Here is a 24,592-nt window from a genome sequence, read left to right on the forward strand (position 1 = left end):
GGTTTCATGATATCTTGTTGTATGGAAATATTTTTAAATTTTCAGTATTTTAAATGATGTGATGAATGTCTTTTCATTTTCATTTAGTTTTATTGTTTACCTATTTTGAGTTATTTCTTTATAGGATGGAGTTCCAGAATTAGAATTGTTCATCAAAAAGTTTGAACATTATTAAGACTTGCTATAGTAACATTCCAGAATATTATGTCATTTTTTTTGTACCTGGTTATTTAGAAGAATTTTTTTGCTACCCTGTATGTAAGAGAATGGTATCTTTGTTTTATTATCCACTTCTCTGATTCCTGGTGAGACTGGATTCTCAAATGTTAATTATTAGTTCTTCCCTTTGTGAACTATTCAATTTGGGTCTGAATGTATGTATTTGTAAGAGCTGTATATTGTGTGTTCTGTATAAGGATTTATTATCCCTTGTCATTTATTGCAAATGACAAAAGCGGTTTGTTGCACATATACTTCTGGCATGTATTGCCATTGAGTCTTAAGAAATGATGTGATTCCAAAGACAACTGCTTTGTGGTATACATGTCAGATTCTTGCTATCCACTTTGTGATAACATTTGTCTTCCTTTAAACAGATAGCCATGTCTTTGGCTATGGGTGTGGGAAGAAGACATGGCAACATCTTGTCTTTAAAAAGAAACCAACTTAGACAAGACACAAAACAGAACCTTCTCCCCCATCTGATCTGGGACTGATCTTCCTTTGAATACTTCTGAGTGATCTGGAGGAGGATGTGGACATAGTGTAACATCCACATTTATAGGTAACATTAAGCTCTGGGGGTGTAAAATGCTAGTAGGAACAAACTGCAACACAAGAGAAGGCATTGTGAGTGTGGGCTGACAGTGGCAGAATGGAACAGTGTAGGCAAGAGCAATATAATGACTTTGGGGGGAAAATAGTATATTAAGCTTATAAAATAGTGGCCTCAGAGACAGGGATCTCAGTGTAAATGGCAACAATCTGTTGATGTCATCAGCTCAATTTGCTGGCAAAGGGACAAAAGAGCCATTAAAACCCTAGGCCTTATTAAGAACAGTATGGGACACAAAAATTCCATCCTTTGTATAAAACCATCTGAACCAAATGACTAGTTAACACCAGTAATCTCTCCTCAAGGAGTCTCTTACTATTATCACTCAATGTTGAAAAGCAGTTGGGAAGAGTGTATTGCCTCCTTTCTTATTTATTTTCTTATTATATAGGTAATTTAGAATAGATATTCTTAAAGGTTTTGGGGTGGGGTGTCTTAGAAGGTTTCCTGAAACTGGGTCTGTTATTTGTGGTTCGGAGAATCTGTTTAATTATATTTATTAAGTAAACCTTTCTAAATTATCATTCCCAAAACATGAGCTATGTACTATCTTATATATTTAATAACATTCTAATTTTCACTTTTTCAAAAGTGAAGGGTGGGAATTATAGGATTTAGAAGTGCCAAGTGATTTGTTACTTATTGCTCCTTGCCATCCAGTTACACTGGGTTATTCCAGTTATACATAAGCTCCATTTTTCCATTTTTCAGCATTTTGTTAGTTGCAGATGTTAAATGAGGCTTACATGTATGGGGGTGGTCAAGGGATGTATAATAAGCAAAACAAAACAGCAGAGTTTATACTGTAGAGGAGGTGGTTGAGAAGATTCTTTAATGGATGTCTTTGCTTATTTTAAGTGTAGGAGTCCCATTTTACAACAAGCCAGTGTCTAGTTCCCAAACCCATCTCTGATCAGGAATTAGGGAGAGCCTGAATATTTGAAATAGCCTAAAAGCCTTTAACTTTTGATATTTATAATTTGTTTTGTTCCTCCCTTCTCTTGATGTTACAGCCAGCAGCAGCCTGGAGCAGCGCCCTCTGGGAAGAAATTTTACATCGGCCATTATAATACAACCTGATAAGTGTTGTAGCACTTACCAGGTTGTATTGTAATTGTCTGTGTATATGCCTGTCTCCCTTCCTGTGTTCTCAACTAGACTGTAAGCTCCTTGAGGGCAGGGACAATGTCTTCTTCTCCAGAGCCCAGCCTGGCACATTAGTAGGCCTCAGTAAATGTTTATTGGATGAATAAATGAATGACTCATCAACAAACATTTATCGTGTGCCTGCTAAGGTGATCTCCACAGGCTCTGGACTGTCAACTGTTTAATCAAAATGCATGTGGTCAGAAGCTTGCTATTTCTTTCTAGTTCTGTATTTGTCTTAGGAGTTTTTCTGAGATGATGCTATTTTTGTGTTTGAATTTCAGTCCTTGGTATTTACAGATGTTGCTATTGTTGCTGCTGCTGACCATCTCTTCCTTGGTGGGGCCTGGGTAACAGATCAGGAGCCTCATCCTCACTGCCCAGTGTTTGCTAAATGGTTCCTATCTGTAGATTCATCTCCTTTTCACTCCTCCTCATGTCATCCTTCAAATGGTGTTCCTAGGTAGAGCTGCACATTCTAGATCAGGGGTAGGTAAATACAACCCATGGACTGCTTGGTTTTGCAAATACAGTTATACTGGAACACATGTTATTTGTTGATATTTCTCTGTGGCTTTTTAAAAATTTTATCTATTCATAAGAGACAGAGAGAGAGAGAGAGGCAGAGAGAGATGCAGGGAGCCCAATGCAGGACTCAGTCCCAGGATCCCAGGATCATGCCCTGGGCCGAAGGCAGACCCCCAACCGCTGAGCCCCAGGCGGTCCCTCTTTGTGGCCTTTTTTGGCCTGCAACAGCAAAGTTGAGTAGCTACATCAGACCTGGTGGCACATAACACCTGTCCTTTACAGAAAAAGAATGCCTCCCTGATGGTTTCATGTTCCTCTCCATTCACCAAAGATATTTTTAGCATCTCAGAAACTCATTTATTTATTTACCTCATTTGTTATTGCTTATAACAGGTCTTTTTCCTATTTTGCAGGTGGGCCTGCTAGAACACACTTCAAACTAGATTGATTATAAGGCCTTCACCAGGGTCCTACAGTTAGTCAGTTATACCATGTACTTCAACATCAAGTTTGGAGCTTCATTTCTAGAAATTCCTTTTGTTATATCCTAACCTGAAGAATTCACTTCGTTCACCATATCATACCTTGGTGCCTTATCCCTTAACACCCCCCCCTTCCTACACAGCTCTTTGCCATGAGAATATGGAAAGTAACAAACTGATGTGAGATAAGGCAGAATGGTAGGCCAAGGCAAATGTTTACAGGGTCTGAATGCTAATACACAAAGAAATGGAGTTTCTGAAATACTCACTTACTTAGACTTCTTAATACAGTTAGGAAGCCTAGACTTCCAAGAGCTTAGGGCCTTCCCCATTACCCTCCCTAACCTCCCACACATTGTCTTGGGAACCTGCCTGTGGGTATATTGTGATTCATTTCATGTCATTAAAAAGTTGAGAGCTCCCAAGTCCCAAGTCAAGAAAGCTAGATCTAAAACAAAACAAAAAGGAAAGAATATAGTCTCATTCTAGGAGTAAAATAGGGCAAAAGGCCCTTACAGCCTTGTTTTTCAAGCTGCTTGTTGGATTTTCCCCTGTATTGTCTTATGAAAAAAATCAAATATACATATAAAGAGGTTGAAAAATTGTACATTGAAACCTATCTACCTACCAACTGGATGTTACAATGAACAATTTGCTATATTTGCTTTATTGCATACCCATCCATCTTTGTTGGATAGGCTTTTAAAATGCTTGTGGTAGTGTCCAATTTGAGCTCATCTGTATCTGACTCGTGGTACTGAAAAAGTTTCTTTTTATTCTTATCTGTATTTTTCAAGTTGGAATGGATACTACTGCAGCCTAACAATGCATAAGCAGATCTGCCTGGCAGTGAGATTGCAGGAAGAGAAGCCATTTGGTGTCTGAAAGAAAGTGATTACAGCTCACTGTTTACTGGAAATGGTAGGAAAAGGAAAGATGGAAGTCCAGGCCCAGAGTCAAGTGAAACTTTCCCATAATACATTGCCCTATTTCATTCACTTCACTGCCTGGGCGGAGGGATGACAGGTCATTTTCTGAGCAGCTTCTACTTGGTGCTTAACTTTTAGACTTGATGAAGGAAAACAACAAAGTCACATCAAAATACCACTGAGGTGATTTAGCATTAGTACAATTCCTTGGAATTTTAGCAGATAGATTTTTAACTTGGAGTACTTTCAAATAATATTTTTTTTAGATCTTTTCTATTAGCAATAGATGCAGAGTCAATTTAGGAAGCACCATGAACTGAAATTTTAATTTGTCTCCATCATGAACATAACAATGGTAAATGTTACCTGTTTGTGTCTGTCTCCCTTCATTTAAGCTCAAGGGCAGAGACTGTATCTTACTCGTCTTTGTAATTCTCTTAAGTAATAAATGTTTGTACTCATAAAAAATGCATTATGGCATTTGATATCTATCACATGGGCAATTATTAAAAAATGCTATACTAGTGTTGGTGAGGTTATCCAGTTTGAGTGTAATCCTTCGTAGGGGCAGTTTGGCAATACATGTTGTAGCAGAATAAATATTGTATGTCTTTTGACCATGCAATTTCATTTCTAGGGGTATACCCTGAAATATGCTAAAATCCTAAAGAACTATTCTAAGGATATTCTAAAAGATGTAGGTTTGGGAATGTTTACAACATTCATAGCAATAAAAATGGAAGGAAAACTTAGCTATTCATGAATAATAATTTGGGTAGATAAATTTTGATGTATTCATGTGATATTACAACGTGGCGTTAAAAATAAAAAGTAGTCTTGTAGATGAATATTTTACTTGGAATATTTTCAAATATATTAATTGAAAAAGAGCTAGAGAGCAGTAGTATGGTTTTCAGCCAATTTTTGTAAAATAAAAATCAGTGTTTGTGTTCATGAAAGTAATTGGAAGAACATACTCTGAGTGTTAAACATTCTGGAATTCTGGATTTTTTTTCACAGTGTGCATTTAGGACTTTCAAAGTTAGACAAACATTGAAAGTATTTCTATTTTGAAATTTGTTGACCTAAACAGAAGTGAAATAAATTGGGCAGCAAGGGGGCTGGAAACCAGAGAAGTTAGTTTAGTTTAGAAAAGAGCCAGGTGGAGTGGGAGAAAGGAGTGGTGGAAATCAGATCTCTGTCTTCAGAAAAAGGCACTAACTACTTGGCTTGCTTCTTTGTGCAGGCATTTCACGGTAGTGAGTCCACATTTACATTTACAGTTACCATTTCTTTCCCAAGTATGCCCTCCACAAATTTCTTTCCCATTCTTGTCCCCATGGGCTTTAATAAGCTAAATAATTGCTAGTGGCAGCTGCCACTTTGTAGGTGTGCAGATCCTGCTCTAGTAATGGCTGCTTTACTTTATCCAACAAAGAGATGGCTCAAACTCCTCAAGGCTTCTGCTCCCCTTCCCCAATGCTTGGCAGCATGAAATCTTCCCCACTTAATGGCAGGAGAGCTTTCTGCCTGGCCCTTGTGATTAGTAGATTGTAAGACAGTTTACTGATGGGAAATGAGACAGTTAAAAATGAGCCCTGAGAAACGGCTCCTTGAATTTTCCTGGGCCTCGAGGGTTGTCTGCCTCACTGGGTAACAGGAAACGAAGTTTGCATTAGCTGGTGTTGTCAGCATCTAATGATTTTTTAAAAGACTGTATTTATTTATTCATGAGAGACACAGAGAGAGGGAGAGGCAGGCTCCCTGCATGGAGCCTGCTTCAGGACTCGATCTTGGGAGTCCAGGATCATGCCCTGAGCTGAAGCCAGACACTTTAACTGCTGAGCCACCCAGCCGTTCCGCATCTACTGATTTTCATAGCCATTGCTGGATTGCCAGATTTCTGTGTTGCTTTTCATGCTAAGCAGCTAGGGACTGGGAAACTTAGAGGCAGTAGGTTGCTTTCTTAGAAAGAAAGGACCCTTGGGGATCTTTGACTTATCCTGTGTGGGTCTTAGGTCTCAGAGTCCCGTTCCTCCTAGTTGTTGAATCTTAGGGGAGTAGCCATTGGTCTACCTAGGGCCCTTTGATCATTTTTGTAACCCAGGCAGCTCATAAGGCAATAGATATGTTCAGTTCCTTTTAACATACAGGGAAAGTGAGTCCTGGTGGGATTTGAGATTGTGAATGGCAGGCCTTGGCCCATAGCCCAGGGTTTTGTTATCTTTCCTCATTAGTGTGAACCAAATGCCATCCACTGGCTAGATAGATGGAGGTTTCATCCACTTTAAGGGAACTCTTTAAGCCAGGATTATAGAATGGAGGGTCATTCATAATTGCCAGATGCAGAAGGGTCCCTAAGAAATCAAGTTTATCCTCCCTCAGAGGAGGGATATTGAAGTCTAAAGAGGGGAAAGACTTGCAGGCAGCTAGGAAGATCAGCATTAGAATAGATGAGTTCTAACCCTTGGAGACAGCCAGTTACTTGGTGCCTCTGTACCCAAGTTATCTCATTTAAAATGAATATAAGAATCCTTATTAAAAAATAGTTGTAGAAAAAAATAGTTGTGGGTATTGCAGCAGTCTGCCAGATAAAAACAAAGTCTGAGGTCCATGGTATGGGCTGGGTTACTTGACTAAGGTGGTAAAAGTAAATCGAAGCTATATCTCAAACCTTGGCTATTCTGCCTTACATTTGTTTCTTCTTCCTTCTTTCTTATCCTACAGGTGACACCAGATGTGATCAGAAGCCATGCCATTGGTGAAGAGGTATATTGAGCCCCGTCTAGCCCAGTGAGGTTACTAGAAAATTGGGAGAGGCTTAAACCAACATCCTGCACATGGTTATCAAATCGTTGTGAAGTCTGGTAAGTGGCTTTGGCAGGCTAGCCCAGTTAGTGGAAAGGTGCAGGGAAGGTAATGTTAGTAGGTATTAGGCAATTAATTGATATTTTCCCCATTGTGGTATGAATAAAAAAGGTCTTAAAATGTTTAGACTACACTAGAAAGTAATGTATCTAACCTTTCATTTTTTTCATTCTCCCATTTTTGCTGATGGGGGAATTGCTTATCGTGCCTAAGATTATAACTAGTGTAGGCAGTGGATTTAAATATAAGCCAGGTACTGTGTCTTCTACCCAGTGCTTCCTTTAGGTTCCATTTGAGTCCAGGGAAGCCATGTGAGACAGAAATGTTTTCATTCCAGGACGCTTGGGTGGCTCAGCTGTTGGGCGTCTGTCTTTGGCTTGGGACATGATCCTGGGGTTCCGGGATTGAGTCCCACATCCGGCACCCTATGGGGAGCCTGCTTCTCCCTCTGCCTATGTCTCTCTGTCTTTCATGAATAAATAAATAAAATATTTTTTTTAAAGAAATGTTTTCATTCCACAGTGAAACATTTTTTTTATAATAGCCTCTGAGATTGTTCCTGCCCAATGAAGGAAATGTTCATGGTGTAAAATTTGTTTATGCAGAAAATCACCTAGGATGCCTCTAAAAATGCAGATTCCTGGGCAGCCAGAAACCTTGTCCTTGGTCAACACTACCACCTACCTGTCACTTATATTGCGGCTTCCTGCCCAGTGGGTTCATCAGCAAGCCAGAATGAATCTCCTCCATTGCCATAGATGTCCTTGTGAGGTGGAAGCCTTGGTAAGTTGCCAGTGGTTTGGGTGGGGGTTCCCTAGTTGGTGGTAGAGAAGAGATGGTTGTGATGTGGCACTTTTTCCCTTCTTTCAACAGATAGTTATTAAGTGCTCACTAGGGGCCAGAGACCATTCTAGATATTAACAAAGTTCTGCCATCGTGGAACTTTTATTCTCATGAGAGTAGACAAAGGAATAACGAACTACTAAAAGCATAAAGTATCATAAATGTTACATCACAAGTTTTTCCATTACGGTATAAAAATTATGTTTAAAACGGGTGGTTTGGACTAAGGAACACCTTGTGTTTTTTCTCTGCTTCTCATTCTCCCTTCTTTTTAAAGGATTTGATTTATTTATTTGAGAGAGAGAGCAAGTGAGTGAGCATGAGTTAGGGGAAGGGCTGAGAGAGAGACAGAGAGAGAGAATCTCAAGCAGATGCCCCACTGAGCTCAGAGCTCCACATGGCGCTCGATTTCATGACCCTGAGATCATGACCTGAACCAAAATCAAGTTTCTCGAGTCAGACGCTTAACTCACTGAGCCACACAGAACGCCTCCCTCCCCTCTCCATTCTTCCTTTTAATACTTGCTACTGTCTTTTAGTACAGTGGAGGCTGACCGAGCTGAGAATGGGAGGGTCATAGATGATGAAAGCAATCTTTTTCCTTCTTGTAACCCCTCACTAGACTGAATTCTGAAAGATGTCTTTTGGAAAGTGTTTTAGAAGGTCTACCAGCTCTTCTACATGAGTCCACGTGTAGCAGAAGAGGGGATATTCTTGGTGAATAAGGTAACACAATGAATTAGGTAGATAGGGGAAGAAAGGATGATTGCCTTGACTCCTGTCAGGGAAACTCATAGAAATGTGATTTTCAGGAGCCAATACCTTTAAAGCCTATAGTTTATTCTGTAGTATATTCTCCTCAAAACAATTGGGGGTAAATTACATGCTTACCCAGTCTGTGATCACCCCTACAAAGGATTGGAACTAAAAGGGTTCCCAAGTATAATACTAATAATACTAATTATATTCTCCTTATGGGGAGAGTCTATTCTTTTTAACCAGACTTGTTGGGAGTTTATATTGAGAGTGGAACTTTATACATGTTGTCAAAATTCTGGCCATAGCAGAGGCTCATTATTTCAGCATCAGTGAAGTATATAGCACTTTGGATTACTAATTTCAGAGGCAGCAGGGTCTTCTGGATTGCACTCAAACCATTTGGACTGGTATTCATTTTTGGCTCCTAAGGGGTCAGTCCCCTGATAGGCTTCAGGGAGCACTTAAATGATCCAGAGTTAAAATAGACAGCATATATAATATGACCATTCCTGTGATATCTCTGCAGAGGCCACCACTACTTTAAGCTTTTTTAAGGAATGCCAGATCATTCCTTGGTGTCTGCCATTTTTATAAAAGTAATAAGGGTCATCTTTTCCTATGAGCATGGTCTTGAGATGGTGCCTTCATAGCATAAGTTCCTTATAAACTCTCTGGAGTATTTGGATAATTCCTACTGACAGAGTTAGATCATTAGCCTGCACAGGGAACCTGAATGATAGGAAAATGGTCTTTTCCCTAAGGAGAAGCCTGAGACAGTCTGTTTTTTTTTTTTAAGATTTTATTTATTAATGAGAGACACAGACAGACAGAGAGGCAGAGACACAGGCAGAGGGAGAAGCAGGTTCCATGCAGGGAGCCCGACATGGCACTCGATCTGGGGTCTCCAGGATCATGCCCTGGGCTGAAGGCGCTAAACCGCTGAGCCACCCGGGCTGCCCGATAGTCTTTGATATAAAGGGAGTTTCCACGTTCTATGTCCTTCACAACTTATATTAAAATGATGTTGGTTTTGTATAAGGATATGAATGTTAGCATGCTGTCAAAAAACAAGTCTTCCGTCTTTCTCTATATGGGCCAAAATCGGTTGTATAAATCTGGCTTCTATCTGAACTCCAGTTCTTTCCCTGGGGTTTCCCTGTCCCCATTATCTGCTCTTTATTTTCTTTTAAGATTTTTATTTATTTATTGGACAGAGTGCACAAGGAGGGGAAGCTGCTAAGGGAGAGGAAAAGCAGGCGCCCCACCGTGCAGGGGAGCCACCAGGACCATGGGATCATGACCCAAGCCAGAGGCAGATGTTTAACCGACTGAGCCACCCAGGCGCCTCTGCTTTTTATTTTTGCGACAGCAAGTCTGTTGTGGTTCTTTTTTTCTTTTGTCTCTCTCTTTAGATTAGCCATTACCCCTGTAGTAGCACTCATGCACAACTTCTGAAAATTTTCTGCCTGAGGTCATAATAATAACGGTGATTATCAGTTAGTTATAAATGCCTTTTAATGTTCTAAGTGAGAACTTTACACATATTTGTTGTCTCATTTTAACTTAACAGTAACTCTGGGAAGTATGATTTGTTTCTACTTTACAAATAATAAAACTGAGAATTGGAAAGGTGAGGTCACCAACATGCTACAGGGAGCCAGTGGTGGAGCTGTATGTGTCATACTCCAAAGATCTTAACTACCTTACTATACTTGAAGCACTAGAATGTAGCGAGCATATTTCTTCGTTGTTGAGAATGCCTGCCTCCTCATGGGTCCCTTATCACTGTCTTCTTCCAGTACATAGGGGCACATGTGAAGAGTTTGTTTTCAAAGGTGGATTCAGATGTGCAAGAGAGATGGCACGAGGGATGTGTAGGTCCCTTTAGTTTCTAGAAATAACCACTTTGGATGAACTAGTATTTATTTTTTCCCCCAGCTATGCACTGTGTGCTTATCTTTGTCTTTTCACCTTTTATTATTACTCCCATCCTCCTGCATGATGTTTATGTCAGAAAATTTCTATGAGGCTATGTTTTCCTCTATACCAAACAAAAAGGAATAGCAAGAGTTGGAGTCACAACTGAAAATCCATTGCTTATAGAATGTTAACTCAGGTGCAGGTGCATCAAGAGCTAGAGCAGCTTGCTGTGCAGATCAGTATGTCCCAGCTGGAATTCAACATAAACATTGCATTCTGCCAGCAAACAGTGCTGATAAAATTACTCTGTATGTATCAAGTGGAAAATAACAGGGATACCTATCAATTAATACTTAGGTAAATTTTGTTGCTGGTAAAGTGATAGTGTCCAGATAGTTGGCATAGACTAAGGTCTAGCATTCTATAGCCCACATGGCAGCAACTTGTTTTTGTAAATACAGTTTCACTGGAACACAGGATCATGCTTGTTCTCTATTGTCTGTGGTTGCCTTTTGTGTTACAGTAGTGTTGAGTAGTTGTGATGGGCTGTATGGGCCACAGCCTGAATTATTATCATCTGGCCCTTCACAGAAAGTTTCCCAACTCCTGGCATAGGTTAAATGTACTGTGTCTACAAATCTTTGTCTTCCCCCCACTCACCCCCATCCATTTTTCTCTTCTGTGGGACTTGAATTTAGAACTAGCTAATCCTAGAAAGTACAGAATTTCATAATGGTCAGTTTGCCTCTGGATTTCTTCCCACTCAGATTAAGTTCACCAAAAACAGCACATTCCCAAATTGGTCTGTGTATACAGAAAGAACTGTTTTTATATGCCTCATTGTAGTTAATAATTTATCATACATGGTTCCCCCAGTTTTTCCCTTTCAGGAATAACCATTTTAAAACTTAGACATTCTCAGGTATCCAAGAAGTTATAACTCATGTTTCCTAATTATGACTTTATCTAATTTTAATACATCTCCCCACTCCATAGCATGAAAGCAGATGTAGACAGTATGGAAACAAATGCGCAGGGCTGCATTCCAAGAAAAATGTCATTTACAAAAACAGGCTGGATTCAGCCCATGGGTATGCCATCCCCACTCTACATGATACATATGAGAAGAACAAGAAGATTTGAGGTGATACATTAAGGCAAACACTGAAGGTGATTTTTATTCATAACTCCTGTGATACAGTAACACAACTGCACTTGCATCAGCACTGAAAAGTGTCTTGTGATCTGTGCATGATGCCCATGACTTAAAAGTCATCTAAATATTGGCTTGATTTCTTGGTAGAGTAATAGCATTTTCATGGGGCATGTTATTACCATCCCTTAGAGGATCCTCTTCCTTGCCATGGAGTTTCCTTTATATATTTTTTGATGAAGTCTAGTTGACACAATGTTACATTAGTCTCAGGTATACAACATAGTGATTTGGCAAGCCTATATGTTACACTGTGTTCGCCACAGGCATAGCTACCTTCTGTCACTATACAATGCCGTTACAGTACCATTGACTGTATTCCCTATACTGTACCTTTTATCCCTCTGACTTACTCCTTCCATAACTGGAAGCCTGTATCTCCCACTCCCCTGCACCCATTCTGCCTGTCCTTCTACTCTCCTCCCTGCTGGCAAACACTAGTTTGTTCTCTGTATTTATAGGTCCTTTTCTGCTTTTTGTTCATTTGTTTGTTTTTTTAGATTCCACATGTAAGTGGAATCACATGGTATTTGTCTTTGTCTGACTTATTCTGCTTAGTGTCATACCCTCTAGGTCCAAGTTGTTGCAAATGCCAGGATCCCATTCTTTTCTATGGCTGAGTAATATTTGTGTGTGTGTGTGTGTGTGTGTGTGTGTGCGCGCGTGTGCACACATACACCCTGAGATCACGACCTGAGCTGAAACCAAGAGTCAAACAATTAACTGACTGTGCCTCTCAGGCACCTCCCACCATGTAAATTTTAGTATTATTCTAGTTCTATAAAAAATACTGTTGCTATTTTGTTAGGAATTACATTGAATCTGTAGATTGCTTTGGGTAGCATGTACCTTTGAACTATTAATTCTCTCACTACGTGAGCATGGGATGTGCTTCCATTTGTGTCGTCTTCAGTTTTTTTTTTTATCAACATTTTATAGTTTCCAAAGTACAGGTCTTTCATCTCCTTGGTTACGTTTATTCGTATGTATTATTTTTGGCATAGTTGTAAATGGGATTGTTTTCTTAATTTCTCTTTCTGCTACTTCATAATTAGTATATAGAAACAGAACTGATTTCTGTGTTGCTAGGGCTTTCACTACTATGTTGAATAAAAGTGGTAAGAGTGAACATCCTTGTCCTGTTCCTGCTTTCAGTGGAAAAGCTCTCAGGTTTTCACAATTGAGTATGATGTTAAGGTTTTCCATATATGGCTTTATTTATGTTGAGATATGTTCTCTCTAAACCCACTTCATTGAGAGTTCATGTCATGAATGGATGTTGAATTTTGTCAAGTGCTTTTTCTGCATTTATTGAGACAGTCTTATGATTTTTAGCCTTTGTTTAGTTAATGGTGATGTATCACATTGACTTTGCAAATATTGAACCATCCTTGCCCCCTGGAATAAATCCCACTTGATCGTGGTTAATGATCCTTTATTGTTGAGTGTGATTTGCTATTCGCCTGAAGTTTTCTTTTTTTGTAGCATCTTTGTCTGGTTTTAATACAGTAGGTTTTTCTTTGCATGACTCGGAATATATATGCCATTTTTTTTCTTATCCTTACATTATCAACTCTATAGTGTTTGTTTACCTTCTTCACCAGCCTATATATTCTACACTACTTAGGCCCATAAGTGAGTCTAACACAGAAATTACATTAGATGTATCACTATCCTAAGTCAAGGTAGGAGGCTGTGATTTGGGTAATTTGCTGTGTCAAAACCTAAATTTCTCATTCGGGATAGGAGGAATTAATCCTTCCAGTGATACCCAAAAATGTGATCTGGACAAAGGAACAGATATCTCAGTCACGTAAGTGATTATTTTGACATGGAAGTGAATTTTTTTACTTTTTGTTGTATTATATTTAATAGCTTTCTTAATAATGAACTTACCTTGCATTTCTAGAAGAAAAGCTTTTACTTTTCAAGGATTTTTAAGTAAGTTTCCTAAATTTGCTATTCTCAATGTTATTTTTTATTTTTATTTTTATTTTTTTTTTACTATTTTGTTTCTGTTTTGTTTGGAGCAGCAATCTTTTTCATTCAGATTTTTTGTAGAATTTAGGATCATTAATGAAATCTTGTTGCCTGATCTTTTCAACTTAGCAGATCTCAAACATGTGCCATGCCATTAAATATACTTTAATAACATTTTTTAAATGACACATAATATACTACTACATTAATGAAAAATTTTAATTTTTATTGGGTTCTTGTTCAATTAATGCTCTTTTAATATGCAAATGATACTGATGTGAATCTCTCTGTACATAAATCTCTGCACGTATCCATATTTGTTTCCTAAGGTTTAATTACATGTACACTCCCTCTAATAACGTAGGAAAATGCCTATTTTTTTCATGTCCTCCCCAATACACTGTATTAGAGTTTTGTAAAAATCTGCCAATTGCAAAGGTGATGTCTTAGTTTTTATTTCTTTGATTCTGAATGAGAGAAAAATTTAAAAACTTCCTTGGGACTTCTTTTTGAGTTTCTTTTTCATTCAGATTTTTTTTAAAGATTTTATTTATTTATTCATAGAGACAGAGAGAGAGAGGCAGAGACACAGGCAGAGGGAGAAGCAGGCACCATACAGAGAGCCTGACGTGGGACTCGATCCGGGGGTCTCCAGGATCACGCCCTGGGCTGCAGGCGGCGCTAAACCGCTGTGCCACCAGGGCTGCCCTTCATTCAGATTTTGAATCTGCTATATGTTGCAAATATTTTCCCCAATTTGGTATAGAAATTGTTTTTTATTTTATTTGTTTTTATTCAAGTATAATTAAACATACAGTGTTATTAGTTTCAGGTATACAATGTAATGATTCAGCGATTCTGTATATTACTCCATGCTCATCATGGTAAGTGTTCTTTTAATCTCCTTCACCCATTTCTCCCATATCCCCACCCATCTCCCCTTTGTCAACCACCAGTTTGTTCTCTATATTTTTAAGAGTGTTTAGTGATTTGTTTGTCCACTCTTACTACTCTGCTTGTTTTTGGCCCTGCTTCATTTCTTCTGGCTTCTAATGCATCCATTAACAACTGGCTTCTCCACCTTCTGGGGTTTCAGTTGCAGATGCCTATGGGGTCAATGTGTAACATGTTTCTGATCTTTATTTTCTTTTTTCTTCAAATGCTGCTTAAGGGTTTTTGTGGGGGGGTGCAGGGGAGCTTTTCTTTTGTTATCTACTTTTGATAGAGACCTTGGAAAGGGATTTCTCTACTCTTAAAAACAAGAGTACAAATTGGATGGTAAAGAGCAGCTGATACTTCTGAAAGGATTAGTAGGGAGTGTTTGGGATTGTGGGTCCATGGAACAGGAACCTTTGATACAAAGGAGGTCATTATTCCTTGGCTCGATTGTTGCCTAGTGGGAAAACAGCCCAATATTGACAGGATTTTCAGCTCTCTACAAGGAGCCTGACTTTGAGCTATTAGTCTGCTTTAAAAAAAAATCCACAGGCTAACACAGCATGTTTATAAATGCTTTTATGACCTCATAGCTTCTGCTGCTTCATAATTTTGGCTTATTCATAGTGTTCCCTTTTTCACATATGGTGTGAAAAATGGGCATGTCACACTACCCATTCAACTTCACCTGGGGGTTGGCAGTTTCCCTTTGGTAGTGTTCTTTAAAACTAGGTCACGGGCACCTGGGAGACACAGTAGCTGAGCATCTGCCTTCAGCTCAGGTTGTGATCCTAGGGTCCTGGGATTGAGTTCTGCATCGGGCTCCCCACAGGGAGCCTGCTTCTCCTTCTGCCTAGGTCTCTGCCCTCTCTCTGTGTCTCTCATGAATAAATAAATAAAATCTTTATAAATAAATAAATAAAATAACTAGCCTTTCCATTTGACAAGATTTAAAAACAGATTAACTGTGCTATCTTGACATAATTCACTTTAGGAGGTAATCCTCTTTGCCCATTATCAGAAATTAAAGGACTTGCTGTAACCTCTTTGATGCACTTTCCTGGTAAAGTTTAAAATGTTGAGGAACCTGGGTGGCTCAGTTGGTTAAACATCCAACTCTTGGTTTTGATTCGGATCATGATCTTGGGATCAAGCCCTGGGTCAGGCTCCCGCTCATCAGGAAGTCTGCTTGTCTCTCCTCCTCTCTGCCCCTCCCCTGGTTCATGTTTTCTCTCTTTCTCAAATAAATAAGTAAATCTTTAAAAAATGTTGGTATCTGCACACCAAAATGTTCACATTGCTTATCTTCTGATATGGGATTAGATAATTAATTGTTGTTTTGGTTTCCTTGATTCTCTTATTCTTAGTGAAAATACACTATATTGAGAGAAAGTGAATAATGTACTTATTTGGTAGTTTAACAATGAGAAATTGATAGTGTTCTGACACCATCTGACTGTCCTGCAATTAGTTCATTTCTGAGGCTAACTACCCCAAGTTAATGCCACATCCTATAGTTAAGGGCAGAACCTTCCTAAAGACTGCCTTCCCTTCAGCAAGTCTTAGGTCCACGTATTTCTGACCAACTGGCCAAATTCAGAGGTTCCCATGATCATCTCAGGTTTGTTAATTTGCTAGGACAATTTTCAGAACTCTCTCAAAGCTCTATACTTAAACAGTTTTATTATAAAGGGTATAGCTCAGGAATAGCCAAATGAAAGAGATAACACAGAACAGGGTCTCAGGGGCATCATAGATAAGGAGCTTCTGTGCTCTCTTGCTTTGGACTCTAGTACCATCACCTTTTTGGCACATCAATGTGTTTACCAATCAGGAAGCTCCTTGAGGTCTGGGTGTCCAGAGATTTATTGCGTCTTATTATGTCCTTGGCCACTTCATTAAGTGCAGTCTCCAGCCCTTCTCTCCTTAGAGGTCTAGGTGGTGGGGTTGAAAGTTCCAGCCTGTGCTTGGTCTTTCTGGCATGGCCATCCCTTCTCTCTGGAAACTATCCTAGGGCCCACCTTGAGTCATCTCATAAGCATAAACTCAGGTGTGGTCAAAAGGGGCTTCTGATTAATAACAAAAGAATATTCCTTTTCTCTAAAGTTTTTTGGAGCTCTGAGCTACCAAAAGGGGACAAAAACCAGACTTATTATACAGTTTCATCCAACCGGAGGGGGGGGGGTGTCATAATTTGCAAGGCTACAGGGGATAACGGGAGGTAGGGATTTTAGTGGAAATCCATGAAATGAACCGGTGAGTAGGTTATACCTCCCTGGGATGAGAACTAGAAAACCATCAGGAAATGGAGACATTTGGAAAACCCCTCTATATTTCTTTATTGGCCATATTTGGTCTGCATTTCTGCTCTGTCATCACCTTGCCTCTGATTGTTTTTGTTCCCTCCCCATCTCCTTCTTTACCATAGAGCTTTTGCTACCTCACAGTTTCTTTTTTTAATTATATATTTTTTTAATTATATTTTTTACATTTTAATTCCAGAATAATTAACATATAGTGTTATTAGTTTCAAATGTACCATAGAGCGATTCAACAACTATATTTAGTACTCAGTGCTCATCAAGATAAATGTACGCTTAATCTTTTTAACCTATTTCACCCATCCCCTACCCACCTCCCATCTGGTAACCAATTTGTTATCTATAGTTAAGAGTCTGTTTTTGGCTCTCTTTTTTTTCATTTGCTTTGTTTCTTAAATTGCACATATGAAAAAAAATTAAAAAAAAAAGAAAAAGAAAAAAAAAATTGCACATATGAGTGAGATCATATAGTGTTTGTCTTTCTCTGACTCATTTTACTTAGTATTATACTCTCTAGCTCCATCTGTGTTGTTGCAAATAGCCAGCTTTCATTTTTTTCTTTTTTCTTTTTTCAATTTTTTAATTGGAGTTCAATTTGCCAACATAGAGCATAACACCCAGTGCTCATCCTGCCAAGTGCCCCCCTCATTCCCCATCACCCATTACCCCAACCCCCCGCCCACTTCCCCTTTCACTACCCCTCGTTCATTTCCCAGAGTTAGGTGTCTCTCATGTTTTGTCACCCTCACTGATATTTTCACTCACTTTCTCTCCTTTCCCCTTTATTCCCTTTCACTAATTTTTATATTCCCCAAATGAATGAGACCATATGGTCATCAGAGAGGGAGACAAAACATGAGAGACTCTTAACTCTGGGAAACGAACTTGGGTGGTAGAAAGGGAGGTGGGCAGGGGATGGGGGTGACTGGGTGACAGGCACTGAGGGGGGCACTTGATGGTATGAGCACTGGGTGTTATTCTATATGTTGGCAAATTGAACACCAATAAAAAATAAATTTATAAAAAAGAAAAAAGAAGCCAAAAGAGTAACTGATGTTAATCAGCATCAATTTAGCAGTATCTTACTATTTTTAGATACTCATGTCCTTGACCTAAATAATTTCACTTCTCAGTACCCACAGAAATAGTTATACATGCACAAAAATATGTCTAAAGGTGGTCATTTATTCTGCATTTTTTTAAATACTAAAGAAATGGAAATGCCTTTAACATTCACCAATAGATGGGAATCTAAAAATACAATAATCTATCTATGGAATGAAACACAACATCTACAAGAGGATTTTCTAGGGCACTGTTAAGTGAATAATTTATTATGTAAAAATCATATAAGTGATATATGTATGCAATGCATAGAAAACAGCCTGTTGACATACACACCTTGTACTGCATTAAATAGTGTCCCGCAAAAATTCATGTCTTTCTGGAACTCTAAAATGTGATCTTATATAGAAACAAGAGTCTTCACAGATAGAATCAGCTAAGTAAAAATGAGGTCACAGGATTAGGATTAGGGTGGGCCCTCAATCCAATGATTGGTATACAAAGGTCATATGAAGACCTACAGGAAAAAGGCCATGTGAAGATGGAGACATGGTGTGACATTAGCTACCAGTCAATGAATGGCAAGGCCTAATGGCAACCACCAGAAATTAGGAGAGAAGCATGGAACAGATTCTCCCTCAGAGGCGCCGGAAGGAACCAACTTTGCCAATACTTTACTTTGAACTTCTAGCCTCCTGAACTGTGAGAGAGAAAAAATCCTGTGTTTTTTAAGCCACTCATTTTATGGTAACTTGTTATGGTAGTTCTAGGAAGCTAATTATATACCTGTTTAACAATGGTTTGCTCTAAGGAAGAGATTCTATGTATTTCTATATGCTTGAACATTTTACATTGAGAGTTTATTATTGCATTCCTCACTTTTTGCCAATAAAAATAAATTATCCAAAAAAATAAATAAATAAATTATCCACAAAAAAAATGTTTGTCCTTTTCCGATTGACTTATTTTACTCAGCATAATACCCTCCAGGTCCCTCCACGTCGAAGCAAATAGTGGGTATTTGTCGTTTCTGATGGCTGAGTAATATTCCATTATATACATAGACCACATCTTCTTTATCCATTCATCGTTCGATGGACACCGAGGCCCCTTCCACAGTTTTGGCTGTTGTGGACATTGCTGCTAGAAACATTGGGGTGCAGGTGTCCTGACATTTCACTGCATCTGTATCTTTGGGGTAAATCCCCAGCAGTGCAATTGCTGGGTCGTAGGGCAGATCTATTTTGAACTCTTTGAGGAACCTCCATACCATTTTCCAGAGTGGCTGTACCAGTTCACATTCCCACCAACAGTGCAAGAGGGTTCCCGTTTCTCCACATCCTCTCCAACATTTGTTGTTTTCTGTCTTGTTAATTTTCCCCATTCTCACTGGTATGAGGTGGTATCTCATTGTGGTTTGGATTTGTATTTCCCTGATGGCCAGTGATGTGGAGCATTTTCTCATGTGCTTGTTGGCCATGTCTATGTCTTCCTCTGTGAAATTTCTGTTCATGTCTTTGGCCCATTTCATGATTGGATTGTTTGTTTCTTTGCTGTTGAGTTAATAAATTCTTTATAGATCTTGGATACTAGCCCTTTATCTGATAGGTCATTTGCAAATATCTTCTTCCATTGTCATTTAGTTTTGTGGACTGTTTCTTTTGCTGTGCAGAAGCTTTTTCTCGTGATGAAGTCCCAATAATTGATTTTTGCTTTTGTTTCTCTTGCCTTCATGGATGTATCTTGCAAGAAGTTGCTGTTGCCAAGTTCAAAAAGGGTGTTGCCTGTGTTCTTGTCTAGGATTTTGATGGAATCTTGTCTCACAGTTAGATCTTTCATCCATTTTGAGTTTATCTTGTGAAAATGTCCACGCTACCCAGGGCAATTTACACATTTAATGCAATCCCTATCAAAATACCATGGACTTTCTTCAGAGAGTTGGAACACATCATCTTAAGATTTGTGTGGAGTCAGAAAAGACCCCGAATAGCCAGGGGAATATTGAAAAAGAAAACCAGAGCCGCGGGCATCACAATGCCAGATTTCAGGTTGTACTACAAAGCTGTGGTCATCAAGACAGTGTGGTACTGGCACAAAAACAGACACATAGATCAATGGAACAGAATAGAGAATCCAGAAGTGGACCCTCAACTTTATGGTCAACTAATATTCGACAAAGCCCGAAAGACTATCCACTGGAAAAAAGTCTCTTCAGTAAATGGTGCTGGGAAAATTGGACATCCACATGCAGAAGAATGAAACTAGACCATTCTCTTACATCATTTTTTATGGCTGAATAATATTCCTTTGTGTATATATACAAGATCTTCTTTATCCATTTATCTATAGATAGATAATTGGGCTGCTTCCATAATTTGGCTACTGTAAATAATGCTGCAGTTGGGGATCCCTGGGTGGCTCAGCGGTTTAGCGCGTGCCTTCCGCCCAGAGTGTGATCCTGGAGTCCCAGGATCGAGTCTTTTTCTCCCTGTCTTTGCCAACACTTGTTTCTTATGTTGTTGATTTTAGCCATTCTTACAGGTGTGAAGTGGTACCTCATTGTGGTTTTTGACTTGTATTTCCCTAATGATGAATGCTGTTGAGCGTCTTTTCATGTGTCTGTTGGTCATCTGTCTATCTTTGTTTTTTTTTTTTTTTCATCTGTCTATCTTTGAAGAAATGTCTGTTCATGTCTTCTGCCCATTTTTGATTGGATTATTTGGGGGCTTTTGTGTTGAGTTGTGTAAGTTCTTAATATATTTTTATTCTAACCCTTTATCAGATGCATTTCTATACACTAATAATGAAGCAGCAGAAGGAGGGATTAAGAAAACAGCCCCATTAACAACTGCACCAAAAATAATAAAATACGTAGGAATAAACTTAAAGAGGTGAAAGACCTATACTCTGAAAACTATAAGACATTGATAAAAGAAATTGAAGATAACACAAATGGAAAGATACTCCATACTCATGGATTGGAAGAACAGGAATCGTTAAAATGCCCATACTGCCCAAAGCAATCCACAGATTCAGTCCTTTTTTTTTTTTTTAATTGATTCAGAGAGAGAGAGAGACAGAGAAGACAGAGACACAGGCAGAGGGAGAAGCAGGGAGCCCGACGTGGGACTTGATCCCGGGCCTCCAGGATCACACCCCGCAGCTAAACCGCTGCGCCACTGGGGCTGCCCCACAGATTCAGTCCTTATCAGAATGCCACAGCATTTTTCACAGAGCTAGAACAAACAATCCTAAAATTTGGGACACAAAAGACTCTGAATAGCCAAAGTGCTTTAATCTTGAAAAAGCTGGAAGTATCACAATTCAAGAGTTTCAGGTTATACTACAAGCTGTAGTAATCAAAACCGTATGGTGCTGATACAAAATAAACACACAGTTCAATGGACAGGATATAAAGCCCAGAAACAAACCCATGATTATATGGTCAATTAATTTTCAACAAAATAGGCAAGAATATACAATGGGGAAAAGATAGTCTCTTCAACAAATGGTGCTGGGAAAACTGGACAGCTACATGCAAAAGAATGAAACTGGACCACTTTCTTACACCATACACAAAATAAACTCAACTGGATTAAGGCCCTAAATGTGAAACCTCAAACCATAAAAATCCTGGAATAGAGCTCAAGCAGTAATTTCTCTGACATTGGCCATAGCAACATTTTTCTAGATAGGTCTCCTGGACAAGGAAAACAAAAGCAAAAATAAATGATTGAGACTGCATCACAATAAAAAGCCTCTGCACAGCAAAGGAAACAACAAAACTAAAAGACAACCCACTGAATGGGAGAAGATTAATTTGCCAATGGCGTATCCAATGAAGGGTTAGTATCCAGAATGCTTATTCATGATTTATCTTCCTCACCAAGTAGATCCAGTTCTAGTTCTTACTTGGCTATGCATATTAAAACTTGAGTGCTTATCAGTTGTAAGCCTTTCATTGTGACCCTTTCTCCTAGGCTAGTCAGCCAGGAATTGGGAATACTAGTCTTGGGCTCGGGAGACAGAAACTTCCCATAGAAGCCAAGTGAAGACAGGCTTATTACAATGGAAATCACTTCTAAAACAACATTAAAATATTATTCTTTAAAGAGTACCTAAAATATTAAGGATATTAAGGTTGTCCATCATTTCATAATACCAAAAGCAAAATTCTTAATATAAAGGATTGATAAATGTCATGACATAAAATTTAATCAACTTGGAAATATTACGTGTTTGACTTTGTATTTTTTTTAAGATTTTATTTGAGAGAGAGAGCAGATGCAGGGACAAGGGGTAGAAGGAGAGGGAGAAGCAGACTCCTGGCCAAGCAGGGAGCCTGATACGGGGCTTGATTCCAGGACTCTGGGATCATGACCTGACCCAAAGGCAGATGCTTAATTGACTGAACCATCCAGGAGCCCCTGGATGTATTTTTAGAAGCAAATTCTAAATGCCAAGACCAAGTCATACTTGCGAAACCATAGTTTAAAATGAACAATGAGCCTGAACAGACAATGCATAGAAAAACAAACGACAATGAAACCTATGAAAGAAAGTTCAATCTCATAAGAGGAATGTAAAATAAAACTAAAGAAATTTAACATTTGAGAACTTTATTGGAAGGAATTATGGGAAAAATGGCATTCATGGAATGTTTGTTGTAGAGCAAAATTGTATAATTCTTATAGAGGGCACGTCCGGAGATATTTATCAAAATTGTAGTTGCCCCTCTTCTAGAAATTATCCTACATATCTGAAAATGTGAAACAAATTGCCTGTGTAACATTAAAGAATGTTTTATAATAGCAAAAGATTGGAAACAATCCAGGGGCCCATCCATGTGGGACTAGATAAACTAGTACATTAACACAGTGGAATACTAGGTAAAAATGAATGAGGAAGCAGTCTGGCACTGGAATGTCTTTAAGTGAAACTAGTGAAATATACATGCTTATGTTTGAAAAAAACAGATTATATAAAAGTGGTTACCTGTTGCTGCTGGGGGAATGGGGTGGGTGCATCCAAGGATAATGGCAAGGATTTTCTATATATAATTTTTTGGAGGGGGAAGGTAGCAGAATTGATACGTTTAGAAGTTTCCAGTGACAAAATACACCTTTAATTTTTGCTCTAACTTTCATATATTTGTGTATATTTCTAAGTGGATTGTATTCACTGACCTATTGATTTCTTTTACCTACTGGTCTTTAATATGTGTTGGTTTTTTTTAAAGATTGATTCATTTATTCATTAGAGACACAGAAAGAGAGAAGCAGAGACACAGGCAGAGGGAGAAGCAGGCCTCCCGCAGGGAGCCTGATGTGTGGGACTTGATCCTGGATCCCGGGACCATACCCTGAGCTGAAGGCAGATGCCCAACCACTGAGCCACCCAGGTGTCCCTAATATGTGTTTTTTTTTTTAATTGTAGGTATGGTCTCTCATTTACTTGACTAGCTTTTTGTTCAACTTGTATAAATTCAGTGCCTCCCATGCCATGGCTACTGGACATACACCTGTGCATGTAGTAATTTCTAAGTTTTCTCAGAGTTCAGTAAGCTAGGGGAAGTATAATAGAGTTAAGTGTAAGGTATGTAGGAAGGTTGCCTAACAGTATAGAAGATATAAAGCCAAGGTAGAAAGGACAGGAAGACTTTGTAACGTTGTATCTCGGGAATTTTTACCAAAGTGACATACTAAGGTAGAATCCCACTTTGGAAACAGCTAAGCAGGCTAACATTGGTAGATCTTATTATTCTCTGAAGAACTTCTGGTATTGTCACAATGGACTTTGCACTATATATATATTTCAACTTTTAGAGGTTCCAGAAGACCTGATTTTGTACATTAGGTGTTCTGCTAAAATTACTGTAATTTTGCATAAGCAATCATGTCCTATCGTAAGTGAAGCCTTCGTGATGTCCCTAGATAAAATTTTGTCCATTTTTATTTCATGTTAAGCTGTTGTTGGTCATCATCCATTCCTTTCTCTCGGAGTCATGGTACTTTGGTAACCTGGAGTAATTTCCAGATTATTTTCATTTTGTAGAAATTTAAAAACCTGTTGAAGTAATGTTAAGTGTCTGACTTAAGTTCTGCTTGGGCATTTCTTTGACCCAGAATGGTCCCTCTGACATTAGGCCAAATAAAGATCCCAAGGGGTCAAGTAGTAATTTTAGGGACTGATCTTTAATTGGTAATTTGATACTTTGGGATTATTTTCTAATTAAGAGACTACATGATATGTCTGTCAGTACCTGGGATCGAATAATTGTTATATTATCTAAGCATTATAGCCTGAATCTGAAATTACATCGTTGTAATGTAAGCTATAGACTTCACCACTTTCAATAGGTCATATGAATCTCTTAAAACCAATGAATTTCTACCAGAGTCCTGGAGGTCAAAGGTATTTTAGAATTTGTAGAAGTCTACTAAGCATTAACACTCGAGACTGGTTAGGTTGGAATTATATAAGGTGGCCTGCCATGTTTGGTGTATTTTTGTAGAACACCTGATTGATTTGGTAACCTAGTGGCTATTTGGTTGCTGTTGCTGATATATAAGCTTCTTGATGATATATACAAGGATTTGTGCATTTGTAGACAGAGGATTTTTGTCCTTTTAGAATGTTGTGATTCTCACTCTTAAAACTGCCCAGCATGTAGTAGATGCTCATTAAATGTTGAATAAACATTAATATGGCTATAATACATATATATAGGTATCATATATATTAGTATCATACATATATATATATGA

At 38.6% G+C, this 24,592-nt stretch overlaps 1 long non-coding RNA gene across 1 annotated transcript in view; it reads right to left on the minus strand.

The window, feature by feature from the left end:
• Positions 1-7,472: 7,472 nt before the first annotated feature.
• LOC140627956 (uncharacterized) overlaps positions 7,473-24,592 on the minus strand; it is a 185,491-nt gene continuing 168,371 nt past the window's right edge. Inside the window, exon 5 of the long non-coding RNA XR_012026433.1 lies at positions 7,473-7,602. This is a non-coding gene — a long non-coding RNA (uncharacterized lncRNA). The remainder of the gene's footprint in view (positions 7,603-24,592) is intronic.

Source organism: Canis lupus, chromosome X (genome assembly GCF_048164855.1).
Source record: "Canis lupus baileyi chromosome X, mCanLup2.hap1, whole genome shotgun sequence".
Taxonomy (NCBI): Eukaryota; Metazoa; Chordata; class Mammalia; order Carnivora; family Canidae; genus Canis; species Canis lupus.